Below are 13380 nucleotides of genomic sequence, written 5' to 3'. Positions count from 1 at the left end.
AAAGATGTTTCTTTAAACGCCGGCTTGGTATGCCATCTGCGTGCCCGGGTAACTATCTACTCAGAGCTCGGCTTTAGGCTGATTAATGGTGATGTTGCCCTTAGGCCGGTATTTTATTGGTTCAGAGTTTGGACAACCCATGATCTTAAAATGTATATTGAGGTAATGATCTCTATGTTGGGATGTGAGGATGGTAGATTGTTGCCTGTTAGAGAGAATTCTAATTTCTGTACTAATTCCTTTCAACCTTAGAGACCCCCACCTCTTTTGCTGGACTTTTTAATTTTAACCATGGAGCGAGTGAGACCTTTTTCTCACTCTCTCACATTTTGGGACTTGATTTGGATTATGTGTGTCCACTGTTTTTGGAGTCTGACAAACCCCATAGGTATCTACCTTTTGTACGGTACACACAGCACCTTCAGTGCACTGTCACAGAGAAATCCTTTAAATTTCTCATGAGGTTTAAATACCTTTTCTTGTGTGAACTACTGCTCCCAAGAATAGTAATGTGAAACTGACTTTACTTACCTTTTCTCTTTGTAGATCCAGCACACACCATCATATGTGGAGTGCTGGGAGGTTACCTAGTAGCCCCTTATCCTACATTCTCATGTAACATTTTTATGTTACCCTCCCTACTTTTAATGGCTGGTGGCAGTGGTAAAATGTTGCTACCATTGTGCTTTTCTACCGCAGACTGAAACCTCAGCTGCAGTACAGCACCCATGGGTGACCATTTTGTCAAAATCGCCCTGACTTCTTTTTTTACCATTTTCTGTTTGTGAGGTCTTTCTTGGGTTTTACTCTGTGGGTCAGAACAGATTTGAGCCCTTTGTTTGTGTTGCCTTTGGTGGGCCTCAGACCTGAAGCCATCCTCTTGCTCCAGTGTATCTGAAAGGACAGGATGTGAGGGAGGGTCCAGAAACTCTCCTGTCCTTTGTCTCTAGGAATGCCTGAATGCAACCAGCCCTGATTGGCTGCCTGGCTGTCCGTTTAGGACAGCCTCCCTGCTGTGTGATTGACAGCCTAGGCTTAATGGGAGAAACCTGCTTAAAAGGTGAGGGGTTTGGGACTAGAGCAGATTTGCCCACTGGGAAAAAGACCTGACAAAGAAATCATGAACGATGCTTGCTGCATCCTCTTGGACCTTTGAATTGCCTGGCGAAGCCCTGCTGCTGAAACTGCTTTTTCAATTTGTCAGAGAAGTTCAGGAAGGGACGACTTCTCCCCTTGGGTTAGTGGGACCAACTAAACCTGAGACGAATTCCACTGGACCATCTTCCCCTGACTGGCTGTCCTTCTTCATTGCTGCAAGAACTGAGTGCCAGGGGTCCAGTAATCCGTACTCGAGTGAAACATCTGAAATCTGGCTAGAAGCTACAGGAGTCTCCTAAGAACCCTCCAGAAGCAGTACGACCAGAGCGTGAGTCCCCTCTCCAGAGTGCAGGACCCATGAAGTGAAGGAAGCCCAACTGGAATCCAAGATCCACAAAGGTGCTGTTTGCTAAGCGCTGAAACCGCAAAGTGCTGTTGAACCTGTAGCTGCCGACGACCTCCCAATGACCTCCCAACTACCGCCGCAGGAGCCCTCCAGACATCCTCCCTCTTGTCCCCAAGACTGAGGCTCAGGAACACGCGGCCTGCACCGCTGTAGCAGGACAGAATACAGCTGGACCACTCTTTTTCAAACCAGAGGTACTGTTTAGGCTTGGGGTACTTACCTCATTGTCTTTTAGCTGTGCTTTTCTCAGTTGGGAATTGCAGTGGCTTACATTTTAGAGTTGAGTCCAACTCTCTTTCCACAGGATTAACAGCTTGCGACCCCACAAGTGATTTTCTAACAAACTCTCTAACTTTGTGCAAGACTTTGATTCTAAGAAGTGCCTCAGCTCCATAGACTGTTTCAAATTGACTTTGGCTGTCCTGGCTCTCTGCAGACTCTTCTAGCCCATTGACTTTGATATTGTTTGTCCCTGGTAGGTAGTAACTTCTTTTAGACTGTTACTGCTGGGGAAGGCTTGTCTAGATTTCATTGGAAGATTAAGTGTTCTCACATATACTGAGAACCGGTTTAACCTTTTTTCCTTTATCAAACCTTTCCTTTCAGCAACCTCAGAATATACAAAGTATAACTAGTGTGTGTGATGTATAAATGCCATTACTGTCCTTGTGATTTAAGTCACCTCAGGATGTAGGAATTGTGTAAGAAGCATATCCAAAGATTATCCACTAACTTGTTCCGATTCTGAAAAGTAATTTTAAAGTATATTTACATTATTTCATTAATTGCCTTTTTAAAGAATGCTTATTTAATGTTAATTAAATAAATAACTATTTATAACTGAAACCTTCAGTGTGTTACTTGTATTTACGAATTTCATTGGTACAGCTCCACAGTTCATATTTATCCCTCTTGAGATAGGCCTGGCTGCTCAGTCACTACCAACATCAAACTACCAACTTGTGTAGCACAGACCTATACCAAATGGTGGCTTACCTAATACCAAGCGAATAAGTGTTGTGCAGTCTCACGCAGTGTGACTGCACCAATTCTTACCTAACACTGGTGGCAGCGGTGGGATTGGCATAGAGTGGTCACATTGACTATGTTTTCTACTTGTGTCCAACTAAATCAGCCACAAGGCTAAGCTACACCAAAAGGTTAACCAATAGTAATATGCACGCATCCCGGAAGTGCCTGGAAGTGCTGTTTGTTTGGTTGGACTGTGGCCAGTGCGTTGCATCTGCTTTGGAGGCTGAGTTTCTGACAGTCGTCCTCAAGAGGAAGTTACCTCTCTTCTGCGCCGCAACACAGGAGGACTCCTTCATCTATTTACCCAATTTTCCAGCGACGCGCTGCTCCACCCACCATCAGCCCCTACCGACAGCCTACATAATGGCACGGGTACACGCACCCACGCGCGCACCTCCGAAAGTGCCTGGAAGTGCTGTTTGTCCTGGTTGGACTGTGGCCAGTACGTTGCATCTGCTTTGGAGGCTGAGTTTCTGACAAGCGTCCTCAAGAGGAAGTTACCTCTCTTCTGCGCCGCAACACAGGAGGACTCCTTTATCTATTTACCCAATTTTCCAATGACGCGCTGCTCCGCCCACATTCAGCCCCTATCGACAGCTTACATAACAGCACGGGTACGCACACCTGCGCCTCACCTCCTTAAGTGCCTGGAAGTGCTGTTTGTGCTGGTTGGACTGCGGCCAGTACATTGCATCTGCTTTGGAGGCTGAGTTTCTGACAGGCGTCCTCAAGAGGAAGTAACCTCTCTTCTGCGCCGCAACACAGAAGGACTCCTTTATCTATTTACCCAATTTCCCTGTGATGTGCTGCTCCGCCCACCCTCAGCCCCTCCCGACAGCCTACATAACGGCACAGGTATGCGCACCGGTGAAGTGCCTGGAAGTGCTGTTTGTGCAGGTTGGACTGCGGCCAGTACGTTGCATCTGCTTTGGAGGCTGAGTTTCTGACAGGCGTCCTCAAGAGGAAGTAACCTCTCTTCTGTGCCGCAACACAGGAGGACTCCTTTATCTATTTACCCAATTTCCCAGTGATGTGCTGCTCCGTCCACCCTCAGCCCCTCCCGACAGCCTACATAACGGCACGGGTAAGCGCACCACGGAAGTGCCTGGAAGTGCTGTTTGTGCAGGTTGGACTGCGGCCAGTACGTTGCATCTGCTTTGAAGGCTGAGTTTCTGACAGGCGTCCTCAAGAGGAAGTAACCTCTCTTCTGCGCCGCAACACAGGAGGACTCCTTTATCTGTTTACCCAAGTAAATACTTCCTAAGACTTTGTTCATTATATATGTGCTGGACTCGCGCTGGGTCTCTAGCTGACTCCCGCTGACTCGAGCTGATAGCGCAGACGCTACATGAATTTTTACTTTCTCTTTCTTCTCTCTCAGTTTCCCAGCGACGCGCTGCTCCGGCCACCCTCAGCCCCCCCTGACAGCTTGCATAACGGCATTGGTATGTGCACCCGCGCGTGCACCCGGAAGTGCTGTTTGGCTATTCGGGTGGCGAGGGTGGCACGGGGGTGTCTTACTGAGATAAAATATTTGTTTGTAAAGCGTGTACCTTTGCTGCTTTTGGAACCTGAGGTAACGTTTTGTCTCTTGTATGGTACCTTTCACAGTATACTTGTGGACCTGATAATTGTTCAGTCACCCACCAGTAATTCTAAATTGATTATATCTATAATAAGTCCCTGGTACTTAAGGTACTGCAAATGGTGACTGGCGCAAGGTCAGCAAACCACTGCCCATATTCACCTAACTATCCACGACTGGGGTGAACTATTGCTAGTAGCTTAAGAAGTGGAAAGGTATGTAAGACAATACCTAAGACCTCCAATGCTATGCATTTGGAGGCATTGTAAGTCCCCAATAAGGAAGTAACCAGAGGGGATACCCCAGTTCATATTTTAGGAACAATTGCATTAGCAAATATTATTGGTTCTGACAATATCGAACAATTATATAATCCTGTGTCAAATGATTTGGATGTAGAGGTTGGGATGGTACATGCATCTAGCATGACTAGACATGGTACAGCCTCATTCCCCTTGAAAGAGATGTATGATGGAGAATGCTCTGTACACTATAGCTTTCTCAGCATGCGAGAAGAGCAAACCACAACGCAACCCGCGCTCCAACCTGGGGATATTTTTAACCAGGGCATCACAGATGACTCAATGCTGGCCCCAATAATTATGGCTGCACTAGGAAAACGTGTTTGCATGTCACTGGGACCTTCAAGCCCAGTTAATCCAAGACATGGAGGTATTGAGGAAGTGCACCTTTTTGGAGCTAGATCTGCTGATGTGGATATTTCACACATTCCAACAGACGGACATTTTGTCCCCTCTCAAGTTCCATCGATTGGACATTTCATCAATCCTCTAACTGGCAATGACTTTCAACATTTTGCGGCAACCCAAGCCTCAGTTGAAGGGGTCGGAGCTTGCTGTAGCCCGTGGATTCAAAACAGACATCACTGGCAGCGCACAAAGCTTCCCGAATTGCATCTTTGGGTATGTCAAATGCATTAAATGACTTTGAAACGGCAGAACTAACATTCCCGGTATAGTCAAGGATATTGAACCTACTAAATAGAGGCCATGTCTATATCTATGTCTTTGTGCTTATAACGCGCTTAAAGCCTGCAGGCATCAGGGCGCGGGGAGCACAGAGAAATGCAAATCACATTCAAGAACTTTCCGAGAGTATGGTGTCTCCTCCATTCTCAGGGTGCATCAGGAAACGGCTGAACGTATTGGAATACAAAGGTTTTTAATGCTTTCCTGAAACTGAGGTAGTTTCCCTCTTGTCTGAGGGTCACTGGTAATCCATTCCAATATTTGGCTGCCCTAACAGGGAAGGATCTTCCCCTTCCTGTGACTCGTTTAACCTCAGGTATGGTCAGAAGACCCTTGTTTGCTGATCTTAGACATCTTAAGGGCACATACCTGACAAATTGTTTTTTGAAATAGGCCGGTGCTTCCCCGAAGAGACATCCGTGGACTATCGCCATTGCCTTAAATTTTACTCCTCTATTCTAAGCCAGTACAGTTCTTTTCTTCCTTCTGATATATGGTCCCTCTGATTTTTCTTTTTGATGATGCGAACCGCGTCGTTTTGCATTACTAGGCATTTGTTTAGCTCTTTCTTAGAGGCTCCCAATAGCAGAGCATTGCCATAGTCCAATCGGGACAGCACAATTGCTCTAGCAACAGTGGCTGAATTGATTTCATTTCTAAAGGGTCTAATAGCCCGCAGAAGGCGTAGATAGTACCTAGTATTTTTATGCAGGTATTTAACTTGAGCGCCGGATCCCAGTGAGGCTTCCACCATCATACCCAGGGTTTTTACTTTAGGTACCACTGGTATGATGGCTTCTTTAATTATGAAGGCCGTGTATTGGGTGTCCAGCTTGGATCTGGCCTGTGTTGATCCGAAAACCATTAATTCGGTTTTAGTGTTATTTAAACACATCCAGTGCCTTTGCATCCAAGTGTCTATGATGTTATATATTTCGTCTAACTTAGCACTATCCACTGCATAGTCTCCTGTTAATTCGAATATCAACTGAGTATCATCGGCGTAATTGGTAAAAAATACGCTGATGTTTTCTAGCCGTGAACAGAGACTTCTTATGTAGAGGTTGAACAGGAGTGGAGACAAACCAGCTCCCTGAGGGACACCAAAAAGTATCGGTGTTGTTTCTGAAAAATGTTCACCCCAGTGCATTCTTGCCTTCCTCTCTATAAGGAAATATGCTAACCAAGCCTGTGCTGTTGGTGAACACCCCACTAATTTATCCTGAACTAACACACTTGGAAATTAGAGAGCTGAAACAGACAACCAACGAAAACCCTCTTGAAAATAAGTAAAATAGAGGGCTTCCTAATGGGGAATGGTAAAGGTGATTTAGTAAACGAAAATAAAACAGTGTCCGGTAGAGCGTCTCTTGTTCAATCTCAGATTACACAAACTCAAGAACGTATAGTACACTCTAGAACTGCACAAACAAATTTATCTGAGAAACCATTTGTGACATCTTCTAGACCATATGCCAAAGCCTTAGATAAAGTGCTGATGGTAAGCAAAAGTACTCATCCTGAGATATCTTGTAAAGTGGCTATATCTATAGATGTAATAAATACAAAACTAGACATGCTAGAAACATTGGTAACACAGTTAGCATGTAGACTACCACATTTCTCTATTACCTCTCCCTCGCATTCTCCACTGACTACTCAATCTGCCACCAGGGAACCCATCGATAGCCCCTCTGCGCTAACCGACCTGATTGATAAAGAAAAAGAAGGCCCACGAGCAGTACAGGTAGTAAGTGTTGCAAAGAGTGAGATCGCTTCCCCACATATAGGCAAGACAGTGTTTACCTCTGGCTCTTATATGTCTCGTAGACAAAAAGGTCTTCATATATGCCATATCAAAAGAAACTTACGGACAAAACAGGAGGCAAAGGTTAACAGAAAAAAGATGTTAACTATATCCACACAAATTGGCAATAAAAGAAACCTGACAGTGGGTGACTTGAGTGTCACCCCTGTTGAAGAAGGCACAATAGATCTAGATCAACTAGATGATGAAAGCAAAAAAGAGCTTTAGGTATCCAATTCATGTATGGGTAAGCCGAATGATGGCATCAAAATAAAGAATGCGAAGAAAAAATAAATAAATAAATGTAAATACGGAGAGCGGCACCAACTCCTTAGGAAAACCGTAAACACTAGCAAATAATGCAGGGAGAAAAGTGGCACTGCAAGCGTCAGTAGCTGCGGTGCAGCACATGGAACCTAAAACAACTAAACAATCCCAACTTTCCTCTTTTTTTCCATTGAAGGAATCTACTAAAATCACTGCAAATAACTCCAAATTGAAGGCTGACATGAAACCTAAACCTAGGAAACTGGGATTGCACCTTCTGCAAAGCTAGAAATAGGCTCTGAGCAGTCAGATTTTAATGAAGAGACTAGGAATGTTAAATCAAAGAATAAGATACTTCCCATTACTGAGGGAATAAGAGTCCAGGCAAATCGAGTAGGTACAACATCAGATTCTCCCAATTCCATGGTTAGTGAATCTAACAAGGAAATGCTTAACATAATATGCTGGCACAGCGATGAGGATGTAAACGGTAAGAAAAGGCTTAACCATTCCCATCTATTGCAAATTTTCCATCTTATTCTATCTTTAAGAAATCTGAGGTCAGAAGATATTGACTGGATCGAATTGCATAATACTCAGAACAACAGAATGGTATGCCAGTCCCATTCACCTATAGTAACTAAGATACTGCGTGAACACAGCATGGACTTTGAACTACTAGGGCTAGAACTCTTTCAATTTGAGTACAATGAAGCGGCAAAAAGCTTCTTACAATTTCAACCACCCATGTACTCAACTAGCGAAGCAACTCCCTCTACAAGTCAGGGCTTTAAGGATACAGAAATATCCGTGCTCTCCCAAGTTGCCAACTTAACTGCAGCTATCAAGGATTGGTCATGACTGATTCCATTGGCAAAGACATTAAATGAAGTGAAACCAATAAATAATTCCTCATAGTAACCAAGAATTATCTATCATATCTTGGAATACATGCAGATTTAATAACTTCAACGCATGGTTGAACAATTTTCCTTCCCATGCTCAAACTTCTATAATTATTGTGCAGGAATCCATGAATATTCCTAATTTCATGGTGAATGGTTTTACAACGTATGTAGCAACTGCAAAGCTTGGCACTGAAGGTCGCCCATATGGAGGGCTTGCAATCTGTTTGAGTTTCAATAACATCCTAAATATAAGATCGAAACTGGTATTGGCTATGGATAGTATACTAATTACTGAATTTTATTTTATAGCTGTACCTACTGTTCCATACTTGCTAATTTCTCTATACTGGAATCCCATGAAACAGCCGTTGGATGCTGAATCAGCTAAAATCAATTCTGGAGGATATTTACTCCTGCTATTCGCAATACTATATAATTATTGGAGGAGACTTTAACGCATGTTGTATTGGACATGTCTCCCATAATTTTGGGGATGTCCCCACCGCCTATCAAATTCAGGCACAAAGTAATGGCGAAAGATGGAGAGAATTTTTGGATAGTTGGGATATCTATTTACAGGAGTTCGGTTCCAAGGCTCTACCTTACACCTGGCGCTGTGGTAATAAAAACTCCAGAATTGACTACCTAGCAGTTACGCATACTCTTGCACCAATGGCGACTCCTATATCGACCGTACATGTACATCTAGGAGACCATGTAATAATTGGCACTATCATTGGGGTTAACGGATCCATCCTACAGAATGATCCTTTGCTATCGTGGGTAGAGATTGACCGAGCACCCATATCACTAAGATGGAATGATCACTCATGTCGCAAATTAAACAACATGATCAAAAAGACAGTTAACTTTACAAGTAATCTGCCACACGTAAATTGTGACATTAGTAAGATCCAGAAACAATACATCAAGCTGATGGCAGCAATGCTGCTTTGACTAGGCAATTTACCTACTACTTTTGATACTAATACATTTCCATGCCGCAACAATGAGATCCATAGACTAAAATGTCTTAAAAATAGGCAGATTCGCAGACTAAAGAAGATCTGTCTAACTGGTGAAGAATATCTGATGCATAATAAAAAATCTGTACTTTTTATACTAATAAATGTCGTAACATAAAACAGGGTTTAAGAATTAAAGATAACCAAAATATGGTCTCCTATCCTTGTACGAACAACAGGAGATCTATATCGGTCATGTTGCGACTCGGCTTGCATAAAAAGCTAGATGGCCTAGATTCTCCCATATCGGCATCTATATGGACTACCCTTTTTTTAGTTAAATATCAACTACCTATTAGATTCCATAATAAGGTGCTCTGTCATGATGTCCTCCCTACATCTCTGACATGCCCTTGGTCGGTAATAGATATAGAGTGGGATATATCACAGTTGAAACATTCGAAAGCGCCAGGCCCAGATGGCATCCCTGCATGTGTTATGAAACAGAACCCTAGTTTTTGGGCCCATGTATCTAAAATAAAATGTGATAACATCTTTAGACCACATAGGATACCGATATTGTGGCATACTGCTATTGTAGTCCCTATATGGAAAAAAGGCAATCGAGAAGATCCGGCGAGCTATCAAGCTATTGCACTGTTAGATGCATCAGAGAAGCTGTTTTTGCGATACTCATTCTTAGGGAACTGGAAGCCCATATGAAACGAAAGAACATGCTATCACGGTTTCAAGTGGGTTTCCGCCACTCAATGGGTACTCCTTTGAATGCCACTATCTTAGCTCACCTCTTGGCAAAATCTCAAAATGATGAATGTGGCCCGATCTATATGGCATCTTTAGACCTAACAGCAACTTTCGACTCATTAATTCACACTCTCCTGTGCTCCAGACTAGCTGATATGGGTTTTGATCCAACTCTCCTCCATATGTTAGATTTGCTTCATGAAAACACTCTTGCGGGAGTCCGTATTAACCAACAGGGAGCCTTGACCGATGTAATTCCCACCTAAATCGATGTCAGACAAGGATGCAACCTAGCGGCAACCCTGTTTAATGCGTACCTGTGCAACATGGATAACATATGGAATGAGAAAGTGACGTATCCTGCTTTGTAACCTAAAAATACACTGTTTGGCATTTGTGGACGATATTCTATTCTTTGATCTGACTCCATTTGGTTTACAACGTAAACTGGTTCTTTTTGCATCTTATGCCTACCAACATAATTTGAAGGCGAACCCAGCAAAATCCAATATAATTATATTTAACAAATATAGGAAGACACTAGTTGCATACAAATGGTCTCTGGATGGCTCAAGAATAGAGCGTGCCCCCTCACATAAATTGTACCCATGTTGTATCTTGTGTACAATTTATGTAACATCTCATCAATGTCCATGTGGAAACAAACGATTAAGGATAAGATCAAACCTTAATGCTCACAAATGAAAATCATATATAGTAGATATTGCGAATATTCTATGACCCCTTTACTTGAGTATTATACACTGAAAGTTGAGGCTGTGGTTCTTTATGGTCTCGATATGCGCTTCCAGAAAATCCCCACATATTTAAATCAGGTGCAAGCTTCAATTTGGAAAAACACTCCTGGGCTCTCAAATGCAGTACCCAGTGCAGTTTTGCACCATGAGCTTGGCATAATATAGCTTGCAGCTCGACTCAATTGGAGGCGTCTAAACAATTTTTCGAAAATGTTAGATCTACCTCAGAATTCCCTGTATGAGAACATTGCCAACATGTTAGAGGAAAACCATCCTAGCTCTATTAAGAGATATCATGATGAGATGTTAGCCCTATCAGACACAATTAATGTGACTACTGGCAATATTCGGCTATGCCCCACTTATGTGAAGAAAAAGCTCTTTGAATATGATTGGATGGTTACTACCAAGATTATATCAAAATATAAACTGTACACTGAAATTGGTTATTCCTCGACAGAGATACTTAACCCAATTTCCGGGCAAAACGCCCCGTGATATGTACTTACGCTTCAAACTTAATCAGTTTGCTACTAATGAAAAAAATCAATTTTGGCGTATAGAGGCTAACTCTGGAACATGTCGGTTCTGTGTAAATCCTTCTCAGAAGGAATCATTAAAACATTTAACAGTGTACTGCGTATACTTTGAGACATCTCGGAGAACTATCTTTGGGGAGGCTAACATTAGCTCTATGTTGTGTGGCAGGGAATGGCTGTCGACTCGCTGTATGTGGGGGACAAATGTTACTTTGGTGCTGTCTTTGGTTTGTTTATTGTATATAATTGACTTGGAGTCACAGCAAAAGATACATGCGCCTTGCCAACTGTTGAGCTAAATATAGTTATTCTAGTTTGGGTTACACTTTGTTTTGCTCATGCGCCAAAAGCAGCCAAACAAATGAGACGGCTCAATTTTGTAATAGTAGATAATGTATTTTTAGTGAAATTGCCCTTTAAGATGACACGTGTTTTGACGGTCCACACAATCTTTTTCAAATCAGGGCCAATCATTGCTTTTGGCACATGAGCAAAACAAATTGTAACCCAAACTAAAATATTTTTCTAAAAACGGAGTGGGGGAACCACAATTACTCCGCGGTTACCAGCCTCATGTGACATAGATAAAACTTGCATGTAAAAGGAGGGCGCTGAGGTCCAAAACTTCGTGTCCACTGGAAGAGGTTCCTCATTATTAGGCTAAATACAGTTATGTTATCTGCATTTGACCCAACTTTGGAAAACATATAAAGTGGAGACATCCGCTCTACTTAATTGAGCGGTGGATACCTTGACAAATCCTGTTTTAGCTCTAATTCTGTTGGTTGCAGATGAGGTCCAGAGGTACACATGTATATTTAATTTTCGTATAATAAAGCTCCATGGAAAGCAATAAACCCTCTGCATGTTAAATATATGATGAAGCTGAGACTTAGATATTAGTCTGAGTAAAAATGTGTTCATTGGAGTAGGACTTTTGCTTTTGTAAGTTGTATACATGGACTACAATACAACGCAATATGCCATAAATTAAACTGTAATGATCTCCATAGTAGATATTGTCCTCATGCATGAAAGAGGAAATTAATTTATTACTAAGGTTCCTAATGTTGGACTGGTAGACCTAGAGGACCCTGAAAGGGAAGCAGAATGAAGGGACATCTTTCTCATCTCCATTTCATGCTGCATTCTCTTTATCTTAGTTTCACCTCAATGTTGGACTGTAAAATGAAGGGCAAGTATGTCTAGCTTATTGTACCTGTATAGGTGTTCAACATTTTCAAATAGAATGGTATAACATTCTGCACCGTTGAAACTGTTCTTATATTATATTATCTTTATAGGCACACTGAAGAACTGAATTCTGGCAATACAGTTAGTATTATTTGCTTCTGTGAAGTATAAAGATTTTGAGTGTGAGAAGTGTAATTGCAACAACTGTAAATAAGATTTCTATTTTAAATGTATATATGTACATTTTATGAAGTGTTTCAAAAATCAGTTGAATGTAAATTGAATTGTTGTAAGAGTTTGTTAAGCGAACTAAATACAACAAATAAACAAATAAAGAAAAAAAAGGAAAAAATAGTAAAATGCCAAATAAGGATAACTTTAATGAGTCAGCCCTGACTTGCCTGACAGTAGAACAACTGAAAGATATGTGTAAAACTAGGGGTCTGACTCTGAAAGGAAAAAAATTTGAATTGATTGTAAGGTTGTTAAATCACCAAAGCTTGGATAGTAGGCCTGCAACACCTACTAACGCAAATAATGTGGAAGATAATGATGAGGGTGCTAGTTTAGAGTCAAACTCCAATCTGCAAGAGGAGTGAGAGGAAGGAGAGGAGTCTCCAGAAGGGAGCCACTCTCTTCCACAGCCTGCCCTTTACCTCAGTCACTTCCCATTGTGACTCCACATGGTACAAATCTAAACCCAGATTATATTTCACTTGAGAGACTAAGATTAGAGTTGGAGTTCAAGAAACTGGATGTACGAGCTGAAACCAAACATCAAGATGTGAAACTAAGATAAAGAGAAATGCAGCATGAAATGGAGAAGGGAAAGATGTCCCTCATTCTGCTTCCCTTTCAGGGCCTCTAGGTCTACTACTCCCAATAAGCCTTGCCGGCCCAAAGAAGCAGTGAGTATGTATGAACCTAAACTTGATGTGTTGGATTGGCTGAGTATGTTTGGTCTTCAAGGAATCAGTGGGGATGATTTGATTCCATGGCTCATGTCTAAGCTCCCCCAGAATGGCTGTGATGCTGTTATGGAATTGGGCACCAGTGAGAGAAATTAT

This window comes from Ambystoma mexicanum, chromosome 5q (assembly GCF_040938575.1).
Source record: "Ambystoma mexicanum isolate Mex_15411 chromosome 5q, UKY_AmexF1_1, whole genome shotgun sequence".
NCBI classification, from domain to species: Eukaryota; Metazoa; Chordata; class Amphibia; order Caudata; family Ambystomatidae; genus Ambystoma; species Ambystoma mexicanum.
The sequence above is the reverse complement of the archived record's forward strand: the minus strand, read 5'-3'. Positions refer to the sequence as shown.